The 11,527-nt window shown below is 39.7% G+C and overlaps 1 pseudogene; it reads right to left on the bottom strand.

Moving 5' to 3' along the window:
* Positions 1-1,135: 1,135 nt before the first annotated feature.
* LOC109063474 lies at positions 1,136-9,275 on the bottom strand (annotated as a pseudogene).
* Positions 9,276-11,527: the final 2,252 nt, after the last annotated feature.

The raw sequence follows: 11,527 nt of genomic DNA, 5'->3' as shown, positions 1-11,527 counted from the left end.
AACTGGTCCAGCTGGGGCTCAACACTTCGCTGTGCAACTGGCTGTTGGACTTTCTGACTGGAAGACCTCAGGCAGTACGGGTCAGCAGCAACACATCCAGCACCATCACACTGAACACTGGGGTCCCCCAAGGATGTGTGCTGAGCCCCCTCCTCTTCACTCTGCTGACCCACGACTGCTCACCGTCACACAACTCCAACCTCTTCATTAAGTTTGCGGATGACACGACTGTGGTGGGTCTCATTAGCAACGGAGATGAGACAAACTACAGGAGCGAGGTGAGCCACCTGGCCGGGTGGTGCAGTGACAACAATCTCTCTCTGAACGTGGAGAAGATAAAGGAGATTGTTGCTGACTCCAGGAGAGTGCACACTCAGCATGCTCCTCTGACCATCAACTGTGCGACTGTGGAGAGAGTGAGCAGCACCAAGTTCCTGGGTGTGCACATCACAGAGGACCTCTCCTGGACTGAAAACACTGCAGCACTGGGTCTCTGCTTCCACCGCACACTGAGAAGAGCCAGAGCCCCGGCCCCCATCATGTGCATCTTCTACAGAGGCACCATTGAGAGCATCCTGACTAGCTGCATCACTGTGTGGTATGGTGCCTACAACGCGTTCTGCCGGAAGACCCTTTAACGCATAGTGAGAGCAGCTGAGAAGATCATTGGTCCCTCACCCCCCTCCCTCCAGGACATTTATGGAACCCGTCTCACCCGCAAAGCCCTCTGCATCGCAGGTGATCCCACCCACCCATCACACAGCGTCTTCAGTCAGCTGCCATCAGGGAGGAGACTGCGGAGTCTCCAGGCCAGGACCAGCAGACTGAAGGACAGCTTCATCCATCAGGCTGTTGGGAAGCTGAACTCACTCCCGACCTTGACCCCCCTCCCCTCCTTTTCCCCATGCACCACTGAACTCTGAACCTCAGTCCCGTCACCCCCCCAGCTTCCACTAACACACTGGGACCTGCCCCAGACACTTTTTTTACAGCATTGGTCTGCTCACTACCTCATTCAGCAGTTAATTGACCTCATTCAACCACCTCTTCTGTCAGTTTAAATAAAGAACTGCTCTCTTAAGATTTTGGACACTTTAATCAGACTGAATAAGCTCTTTTGCACTACAGTAATTATATCTGCACTGTGTACTTCACTGGTTTGCACTCTATCTGCCATGTGCCTTGTGCTGCTTTACTTATCTTTCTTTTTACATGACCTATTTGTATATTTGTATAGTTGTACTTTATATTTTATTCTGTATGCACCAAAGGTTTAAGAGTAATGCAGTTTAAATTCTCTGTATGTATGTACTGTACATGTGGAAGAATTGACAATAAAGCAGACTTGACTTGACTTTCAAGAGAGCTCTTTTGGAAGGGCACTGTTGCAAGGACAGCTGGATTTGCTCAGACCAAAAGCCCTACCTGGCACAGAAACTGTGTGTCCTCATGGCATATATTTTGTTAGACTCGAGTCTTCCTTGTGTTGATAAAACAGTAAGAGACAATACAGGTTAACCTTAATCTCATTACTCCTAATTTAAGTGTATTCACGTTTTAGTATTTGTCACTTTTTCTATGCTCTTATTTTCCCTTATTACAGGGCTCTGTGGAATACTTGATTCTGATTGGTCAGTCTTGAGATTCTGAGGACTGTTATCCCTCGATAACAACTGGTAAAAACTAATAACAGGCTCATCTGGGTAACTGAAGTCGCCGCTATACTCTTGCTAGAAATATTTTATCTTTGTGAAAGCTTTGCGTTTGGTTAACTAATAAAATATTTAAAACTCAATTCAATATGAAGTGTACAATTATTTAATTATGTCATCCTGGTTTCATGGACTCGCTCTCTTATTTCATACAAGTGCAGCTGCTGCCATTTTGCGTAGATTGTTTTGTACGTTATAATGCATTATAAGATAACTAACGAACTGGTAAGATGCCCGTCTAGTTTGAACTTGCATCACAGAGCAACTAGCAACTGCTTTTGTCACAGAAGCTTTGCGTTCAAATATTTTAACTAGAATCAATATTTTGTGTCTAATTATTTACTTATGTGGCAAGCAGCTGTGTAATAACTGGGATAATGTACTTCCAGCAGGTTGTTATCACAGAATAACCCCCTTCAAAAGCGTCTGCCACATGAACAAAAGTAATTGTAAATACAAAATAAAGTTTGATAACAATAACAAGTTGATCAAAACCCTTTTTCAACAATGTGAATTCTGATGTGCCTGTTATTGTGTCCTTTTAGAGTGAAACAGTTTCCACAGTGCTCTTAGGCAAAAGGCATTTGTCCAGTTTGGCTGCATTAACATGCGATCACCGTGATCCGATCATCAGTCAATCAGGACATGGCGCGTATACACTTGGCAACATCAAGTGACTTCTCTATCTGGATAACTGATCAGATCCCTCTTTCCATGCAATATTTAAAAGAGTCTTACACCGTGTCTAAACCAGACTCAACAAAATAATATCAATAATGCTGTGTACACTGGATGCGGCGTGACATGACAAATCCCCGACAGTAAACTGCTGTCTCATTCTGTTTGTAGGGTATTGACACAAAGAACAAATGATTTGCAATAGTTGCTTTGTCGTGTCCAGTGTGGAGAGCCTAATGCTGTTGCGGCACGGCACAACAACGGTCACGTCCGGTGTAGACACCGTGTTAAGTGTAGGAGTCTCACTGGCGCTCCACGGCCTGGTATCCTCCATTACACTGAGATCTGATCACAATGCATCCTCGACTACCTCTGGACCAGGACACGCTTTTTGGATAACATTCCAATCAGAAACTCGTTTACACTTGTCTTTTCATTTACAGTAGCCAGCAGCCATATCATCCTGTAGCCCAAGACTGGTTTCCCACTGAAGTTAAGCAGGGCTGTGCCTGGTCAGTACATGGATGGGAGACTTCCTGGGAAAACTAGGTTGCTGCTGGAAGAGGTGTTGCTCACCCTGCAGTCTGTGTGGGTCCTAACACCCCAGTATAGTGACGTGGATACTATACTGTAAAAAGCACCGTTTTTCAGATGAGAAGTTAACCAGAGGTCCTGACTCTGTTGTACTTAGAAAATATCCCGGGATGTCCTTCAGAAAAAAGGAAACCCGCCAAATTGGCCCATTGGCCTCTGACCATTATGGCCTCCTAATAATCCCCATACACTGATTGGCTTCATCACTCTGTCTCCTCTCCACCAATAAGCTGGTGTGTGGTGGGCGTTCTGGTGCAATATGGCTGCTTTCGCATCAGGTAGATGGTGTGCACTGGTGGTGGTTGAGGAGAGACCCCCCACCCTTTAATGTAAAAGAAATAAATGTAAAGAATTATTATTTTCAATGTGTATGGGGACAACTTCCGGATACAGGTCACATGTTAATGACAAGTGTAAATGCAGCCTTTGATTTCTCATATGGACTTTAAGGTTTTAAAGCTGATTGAAACTCTGTCTCTCCGGTGTGAGTTCTCATGTGTGAGATAAGGTGTGCTTTTTGAGTAAAACCATTTCCACACTGTTGGCTTCTCTCCGGTATGAACTCTCATGTGGATTTTAAGGTTTCCACAGACTGAAACTCTTTTCACACTGTTGGCAGGTGAAAGGGTTTTCTCCAGTGTGAGATCTCATGTGGATTTTAAGGTTTCCACATAGACTGAAACTGTTTCCACACTGTTGGCATGTTTAAGGCTTCTCTCCAGTGTGAGATCTCATATGCCTGTTAAGGCTTACTTTTTGAGCAAAACTCTTTCCACACCATTGGCAGATGAAAGGATTTTCTCCAGTGTGAAGCCTCATGTGGACTTTAAGGCTTCCATTTCGGTTGAAAGATTTTCCACACTGGTGACAGGTAAAAGGGTTCTCTCCGGTGTGAGTTCTCATGTGTGTGATAAGGTTTACTTTTTGAGCGAAACTTTTTCCACACTGGTGACAGGTATAAGGGTTCTCTCCAGTGTGAGTTCTCATGTGTGAGATAAGGTTTACTTTTTGAGTGAAACTCTTTCCACACTGTTGGCAGGTGTAAGGTTTCTCTCCGGTGTGAGTTCTCATGTGCCTGTTAAGGTTTACCTTTTGAGTGAAACTCTTTCCACACTGTTGGCAGGTGAAAGGGTTTTCTCCAGTGTGAGTTCTCATGTGGATTTTAAGGTTTTCATATAGACTGAAACTGTTTGTACACTGTTGGCAGTTGTAAGGTTTCTCTCCAGTGTGAGTTCTCATGTGCCTGTTAAGGTTTAATTTTTGAGTGAAACTCTTTCCACACTGTTGGCAGGTGAAAGGGTTTTCTCCAGTGTGAACTCTCATGTGGACTTTAAGGGTTCCACATAGACTGAAACTGTTTCCACACTGTTGGCATGTGTAAGGCTTCTCTCCAGTGTGAGTTCTCATGTGACTGTTAAGGCTTCCTTTTAGGTTAAAGCTTTTCTCACACTGTTGACAGGTAAAATTCTTCTTTTTGCAGCTTCTTGTCTTTTCAGCCTGTGAGCAAGTTAATGGTTTTTCTTCAGTTATGAACTCAGGATGTTTCTCAAGCTTATATTTATCATCCATTTCGTTCAGAGCTTCACTCTCCTCTTTCAGTGTCATCAGACCTAAGGTGAAACAAGACAAATAAATTGAACACATGACCTGCTTTTGGCATCTACTCATGGCTAGATTTCTCTTCTAGTGATGTTAGATCAATCGAGTAGTCAGGCCCACGCACACATATAGGCTGATTTTTTTCAGGGCTGCTTGTATATAATAACTTTAATAAAAGTATCAATTTTCAGGATTCTGTCACTTTGGTCAAGCTGATTAATAATGTTGCTGTAAAGTATTTGAATAAATGTAATTAGTTTCTTTTTGGCTGGTTTTGAGTTAGGAGCCATTGGCTCCTATTAGAAAAAAAATTAGGTGCCAAATTACTTTTTTAGGTGCCACAGTATAAATGTGTTTTATATTATTATTATTATTATGTAAAACATTTCAATCATGCTGTCATGTGTTTGTCTAATTTTTTCTTGACTTTATCAGCATTAATCCATCTTGTAGATAACATGGGAACTAAGTTTCACTTAAAGTAGGAACTAAATGTCTTTTCCAACTTGAAATATACAGTCACGCATTGTTTATTACAGAGAATCTGTACCAATATCATGGACCATAAGCATCACTTGGCTACTGAGTGTAGTCTGGGCTCAGACTAAATGCATCCTGTAAATATTGTCATACACTCTTAAAAAACAATGCCATTGAAGAACCTTTTTTGTCTAAATGGTTTCATAAAGAACCTTTAACATCTGAAGAACCCTTTAGTTTCACAAAAGGTTCTTTGTGGCGAAAGAAGGTTCTTCAGATTATATAAAGTTGAGAGAGATGGTTCTTTAAAGAACCTTTGACTGAATGGCTCTTTGTGGAACCAAAAATGGTTATGTGAATAACCTTTTAAGCACCTTTATTTTTAAGAGTGTATGTCTTTCACACTTTCAGTCGGTTTTTCTTAATTAGTAAAAAGCAATTTTATAGGAGGAGTTGAAACATGTAGACAACAGGTTAAGTAAAAATATTAAGATGCAATAGAGCATAAATATAGCAAAATGCTCCTCTTAATAGTTATTTTTGTAGCTGACTGATGAGCTTATGGACACCAAATGGTTATTCTGAGGTAAATGTAAATTACGATGCAATGTTTACAATCTTTACACAGTTTGAAACACTGAATGAGCTTTTACATGAGACATTTCAATAAGTTGTACTGTAGGCTCTCTTATAAAATAGCCTACCTTTTGATGTAAATCTCAAATTCATAATTTACAACAGTAGTAAAGAGAAAGATTAAATGGCTCAATTTCTTCAGTCAAATATATATTAAAAAATATGGGGGCTCTATGGTTTCTGGCTTTAAGTGCATCTCAAATTAGAATGCTGTGGAAAAATTCATTTATTTCAATTATTCAACTCAAGTTGTGAAACTCGTGTATAAAAAAAAAAATCAATGCACACAGACTGAAGTAGTTTAAGTCTTTGGTTCTTTTAATTGTGATGATTTTGGCTCACATTTAACAAATACTCACCAATTCAACAAATTAGAATATGGTGACATGATAATCAGCTAATCAACTCAAAACACCTGCAAAGGTTTCCTGAGCCTTCAAAATGGTCTCTCGGTTTGGTTCACTAGGCTACACAATCATGGGGAAGACTGCTGATCTGACAGTTGTCCAGAAGACAATCATTGACACCCTTCACAAGGAGGGTAAGCCACAAACATTCATTGCCAAAGAAGCTGGCTGTTCACAGAATGCTGTATCCAAGCATGTTAACAGAAAGTTGAGTGGAAGGAAAAAGTGTGGAAGAAAAAGATGCACAACCAACCGAGAGAACTGCAGCCTAATGAGGATTGTCAAGCAAAATTGATTCAAGAATTTGAGTGAACTTCACAAGGAATGGACTGAGGCTGGGGTTCAAGGCATCAAGAGCCACCACACACAGACGTGTCAAGGAATTTGGCTACAGTTGTTGTATTCCTCTTGCTAAGCCACTCCTGAACCACAAACAACGTCAGAGGCGTCTTACCTGGGCTAAGAGAAGAAGAACTGGACTGTTGCCCAGTGGTCCAAAGTCCTCTTTTCAGATGAAAACAAGTTTTGTAATTCGTTTGGAAACCAAGGTCCTAGAGTCTGGAGGAAGGGTGGAGAAGCTCATAGCCCAAGTTGCTTGAAGTCCAGTTTCAAGTTTCCACAGTCTGTGATGATTTGGGGTGCAATGTCATCTGCTGGTTTTGGTCCAAGTCACTGCACCCGTTTACCAAGAAATTTTGGAGCACTTCATGCTTCTTTCTGTTGACCAGCTTTTTGAAGATGCTGATTTTATTTTTCAGCAGGATTTGGCACCTGCCCACACTGCCAAAAGCACCAAAAGTTGGTTTAAATGACCATGGTGTTGGTGTGCTTGACTGGCCAGCAAACTCTCCAGACCTGAACCCCAGAGAGAATCTATGTGGTATTGTCAAGAGGAAAATGAGAAACAAGAGACCAAAAAATGCAGATGAACTGAAGGCCACTGTCAAAGAAACCTGGGCTTCCATACCACCTCAGCAGTGCCACAAACTGATCACCTCCATGCCACGCCGAATTGAGGCAGTAATTAAAGCAAAAGGAGCCCCAACAAAGTATTGAGTACATGTACAGTAAATGGACATACTTTACAGAAGGCCAACAATACACTAAAAATGTTTTTTTGTATTGGTCTTATGAAGTATTCTAATTTGTTGAGATTGAATTGGTGGGTTTTTGTTAAATATGAGCCAAAATCATCCCAATTAAAAGAACCACAGACTTAAACTACTTCAGTCTGTGTGCACTGAATTTATTTAATACACAAGTTTCACAATTTGAGTTGAATTACTGAAATAAATGAACTTTTCCTCAACATTCTAATTCAACTCCTTCAAGTGCACACACACAGCAGTGAGAAGTGAACACACACCCGGAGCCATGGGCAGCTATATCCAGCGCCCGGGGAGCAACTGGGGGTTCAGTGCCTTGCTCGAGGGCACTTCAGTCATGGGTATTGAGGGTGGAAGAGAGTACTGTTCATTCACTACCCCCCACCTACAACTCCTGTCGGCACTTAAACCTGAAACCTTAGGGTTACAAAGTCCAACTCTCTAACCATTAGGCCACAGCTGCCCCTGTGTACCTATTAACTGCCCCCTAATCTATTAGTATGTTTATTCTGACTAAACCTATCTGTTTCTTTTATACTGTTTTTATATTTTATTCCCAAACTTTAAGTGTCTTATTATATTTATGTACTTTGTGTGCCCCTTCAAAAAGTTAGGAGCACCACAACTAAAATGCGTACGTGTACACACACACACATATTATACATTATATAGATAATATATAGATAAGATTCGCACACCTAACTTCAAATTAAAGGACCTTTCAAGGACTTTCCAGGTCCAATACCCTCAAATTCAAGGCCTTAAAGGGTTACTCCACCACAAAATACAAATTTTGTCATTAATCACTTAATGTCATTCCAAACCCATAAAAAGTTTTGTTCGTCTTCGGATATTTTAAATGAAAAATTACCTGTTTTTCATCAAACTCAGTGACTCAGAGAAATCTAATCCCGTCCGAATGTGAATGTCTGTGATTGCCAACAATATTTTTCACATCTCTTTTCCTTGTGTTTTTAGGCCAACATGAACTACCTAAACGCCTTTATTACTATGTGAATTTTCGATCTTTGCCTCCCAGAAAAAAATAAAATAAAATAAAATCAAGAGCCATATGGTGTGAACTGTTAAGACTGGCTACTGTAATATCAGCGTCAGGTAAGATTACTCACCTTCATTTCTGCACTCAATTACACAATGCTTTAATTACATAGGCCTATGTATCTTTTTGTAAATGAGTTCAGCTTTGAGAAAGAAAACCAACCTGTTTGTTCCTCAGTTTCTTCTTGTTTGACTCTGAATACTTCTTCAATCTTCAGCTCTTCACTCTCCACTTTGATAAACGCCATCTTTATAAAAGTGTGTCACGTGCTTAAGCAGGAGTTTCTCTGTGTGTTTGGACGCGCTGTAAAGTTTAAGATGAGAGAAAATAAACCCAAACTACATCTGTTTCAGTAACCAGTGCACTGATCAGAGAGTCAGAGAGTGATAGAGAACCGCTCTTACATCACCGGACTAGATTAATACAGATAAACAACACTAGTGACGATTCTTATTCAGACATCTGTAGTTCACATTTAATAGATGACGCTTTCATGAAAGCATCGGGAGCTGGTTTGTTAAAGGAGTCATTATTAAGTTTGTTTGTTGTTCTCGTCTCATTTTGAACCGGAAGTGTCGTCAGAGTGAATCATTTTGCGCAGCTATCGGCTCAACTGACTCGTTTCAGAAAGTTATGTTTCTCATCACTACTCGCCAGTGATTCTTGTTCATGATAAACGAAATCACGAGATTGGAGCGAAATGAGGCGCTTCTTTTCTGTTACTCGAGAACAAAGCGCTGTACTCGAACAAAAAAACGTTCATTACTGTTAGTTAGCTATTACAATGTTACATTCAACAATCGCTGAGCCATTTTACATCACTTTAAAAACACACGAAACAGTCCGTACTGTCTGCATTGACTTAAACACTTTAAACTCTTAAAACACTCACCTTTCTTCAGCTGAACCACAACAGACGCCGGAGCGGCCTTATGACGTCACACCGCCGTTCCAAAATAAAAGTCCCGTTCACGAGCTAAAACCACCGCGTGATAAAATAGATGGCGGAGGAATTAATATGAGTTGAATTCTTGGTTAGACACATATTTAAATACATGTTCAATGAAGTGCTGAAAATATACTAGTATAATTTAATTTGACTGTCTGTATTGTAAATATAAAAGTAAAGCTACAAGTATGTTTTTTTACAGTAAATAAAGTAAATTACTGTGTGTGTGTTTGCAATTATATTATTTATTTTAAAAGTCACAGTTTTCCACAAATATCTTTTTTATTAGTTGATTAATGTGTTAGTTTTACATTTAAAAACAATATGTTAGATTCTATAAATTTAGCTTTAAATGTTTTTATGCATTCAACAAAAGCACTATGAATATTGTTAAATAACCATTAAGTCTGATGTGTTTGTCACCTCCCTGCCATAAACACAAATGCCTAATGCTGCTCTGATCTTTACGCTGCCAAGTATGTTAAACATAATATGATCAATAACCAATTTCAATTTAAACATTTAGTTTACAAGTGGTTAACAAAAAGTATGAGCCAATGTGAACCACAATGAAACTGACCCACGTCCAGCAAGACCAGACACGAGGCTACTTCAAATCAGACGGATAACCTCAAAAATATAGACTGGTGAATAGATTCAAAAACCTTCAAACAAATGTGTAATCAAACATGTGGGACTTCATTCATGTTTCATTTAACACACAACATTTGTCCGTAACACAGTTGACAAAATAATGAATCAAATGTTAATTTTCATATTTAAAAAGTCATTAGAGCTTAAGCTTGCCAAACAATTAATTTAGCACACTAAGGGAATATATTATTCAGCCACCTAATTTATTTATCAAAAAAGAATGCAGATTTTCTGACTTTTTGGCTGACATGAAATGTACCCCTAAATATAGAATGACTCAATTAGTAACATATGTGGTCAACTTAACTCTGTCAGCATTACCTCAGTTTAATTTTGTGTGCTTTTGAGCCACCATTCAGTCTTGAGTTTACCATTTCACGGGTAAACTAAGAGGTAAAAAAATCAAAGGTCCATTTTAAAGGATGTTTTAAACGTAACATCCTTTAAAAAATCCTTCTAAAAGTTAATGACGAGACTGACACGGTAATTTTTTTTTCCCCCTCAAATTCGTAGCACAGCACCGTGACTGAAAGTGAAGTGGTGAGATTAATAAATTTGTTAATGTAGGATGATGGAGATAGACTTACGTGACTTGTTAATTTCCTTTGTGCTCATTTTAATCGTTTTCTTAAATAATGTAGCAGTTTTAGCATTTTGGATAGTTCAACTTGGTTTATTTGTCATTTGGCGAAAGTATCGGTAATAGGATTCCCAACCTTTAAAAGACCGTTTATATCTTTCATCCCGTCACTGCGGGTTAATTATGGTGTTTTTACAATGTCATGCAAAAGAGACGTTGATCGAATTTATTGCTTTTGAAATAATTTTTTTGTATTTGCCCCGAGGACCCACGGAAATGCACGAGATACGTCATTGGCGATATGCAAACCTGTGTGATATGCACATTTGTGATATCTTGAGAATTTTTATAATATTGTACAGCCCTAATCTTCAATATAGCCTAAATACGAGCCCATGTTGAAGACTGGCTTCTCTTTATCAGGACTTAATCTGTTGACTTCTTCACTGAAACTTTAAACTGCCACAACTACAGTGAGCATTCCCTTATGAAAATTAACCATGGTTTACTACAGTAAAAGTGTTGTAACCAAGGTTTTTTTTTTTGGTTTGTTTTTTTTCCGTCTGACGTTTTCCATGTTTAAGTGCTATTGAGTGTTCGGTGCATCTTCTAACTCAGAAAACGTGAAAAAGAACCCAGTAAGTTTGGTTTTGTAAGCCTTTCTCTGCAAGCATGTGAGAAAATGGGCCTATCAGATTCAGATCAGAAGGGGTTCCTATTATAAAATTACCACTCATTAATCTGCTCGTTTCCACCCACGGCGCTCAGCCACCATTGTTGTTTTTTGCAAGCGTCAGTGGTGAACTTTGTTCTAACGCCATGGCAAAAGTTCATGGAAAACATGCTAAATGTTCTGTCGCTGGCTGCACAGGTGATCACAAATCATTATTTAGGGTGTATTCACATCTGTCTTGTTTGTTTTGGCAGGTGTGAATACAGCAATCACACTCAGGTGCGGACTAAATAACCATACCAAGACCAAGCTGAAGAGGTAGTCTCGGTCCACTTTCAAACCAACTTTGTTACGGTTCGTTTAAGGCAGTGCTTCCCAAACTGTGGGCCGTAGCAGTAT

The sequence above is a fragment of the Cyprinus carpio genome, unplaced genomic scaffold (assembly GCF_018340385.1).
Source record: "Cyprinus carpio isolate SPL01 unplaced genomic scaffold, ASM1834038v1 S000006502, whole genome shotgun sequence".
In the NCBI taxonomy this organism is placed as follows: Eukaryota; Metazoa; Chordata; class Actinopteri; order Cypriniformes; family Cyprinidae; genus Cyprinus; species Cyprinus carpio.
The sequence above is the reverse complement of the archived record's forward strand: the minus strand, read 5'-3'. Positions and strand labels throughout refer to the sequence as shown.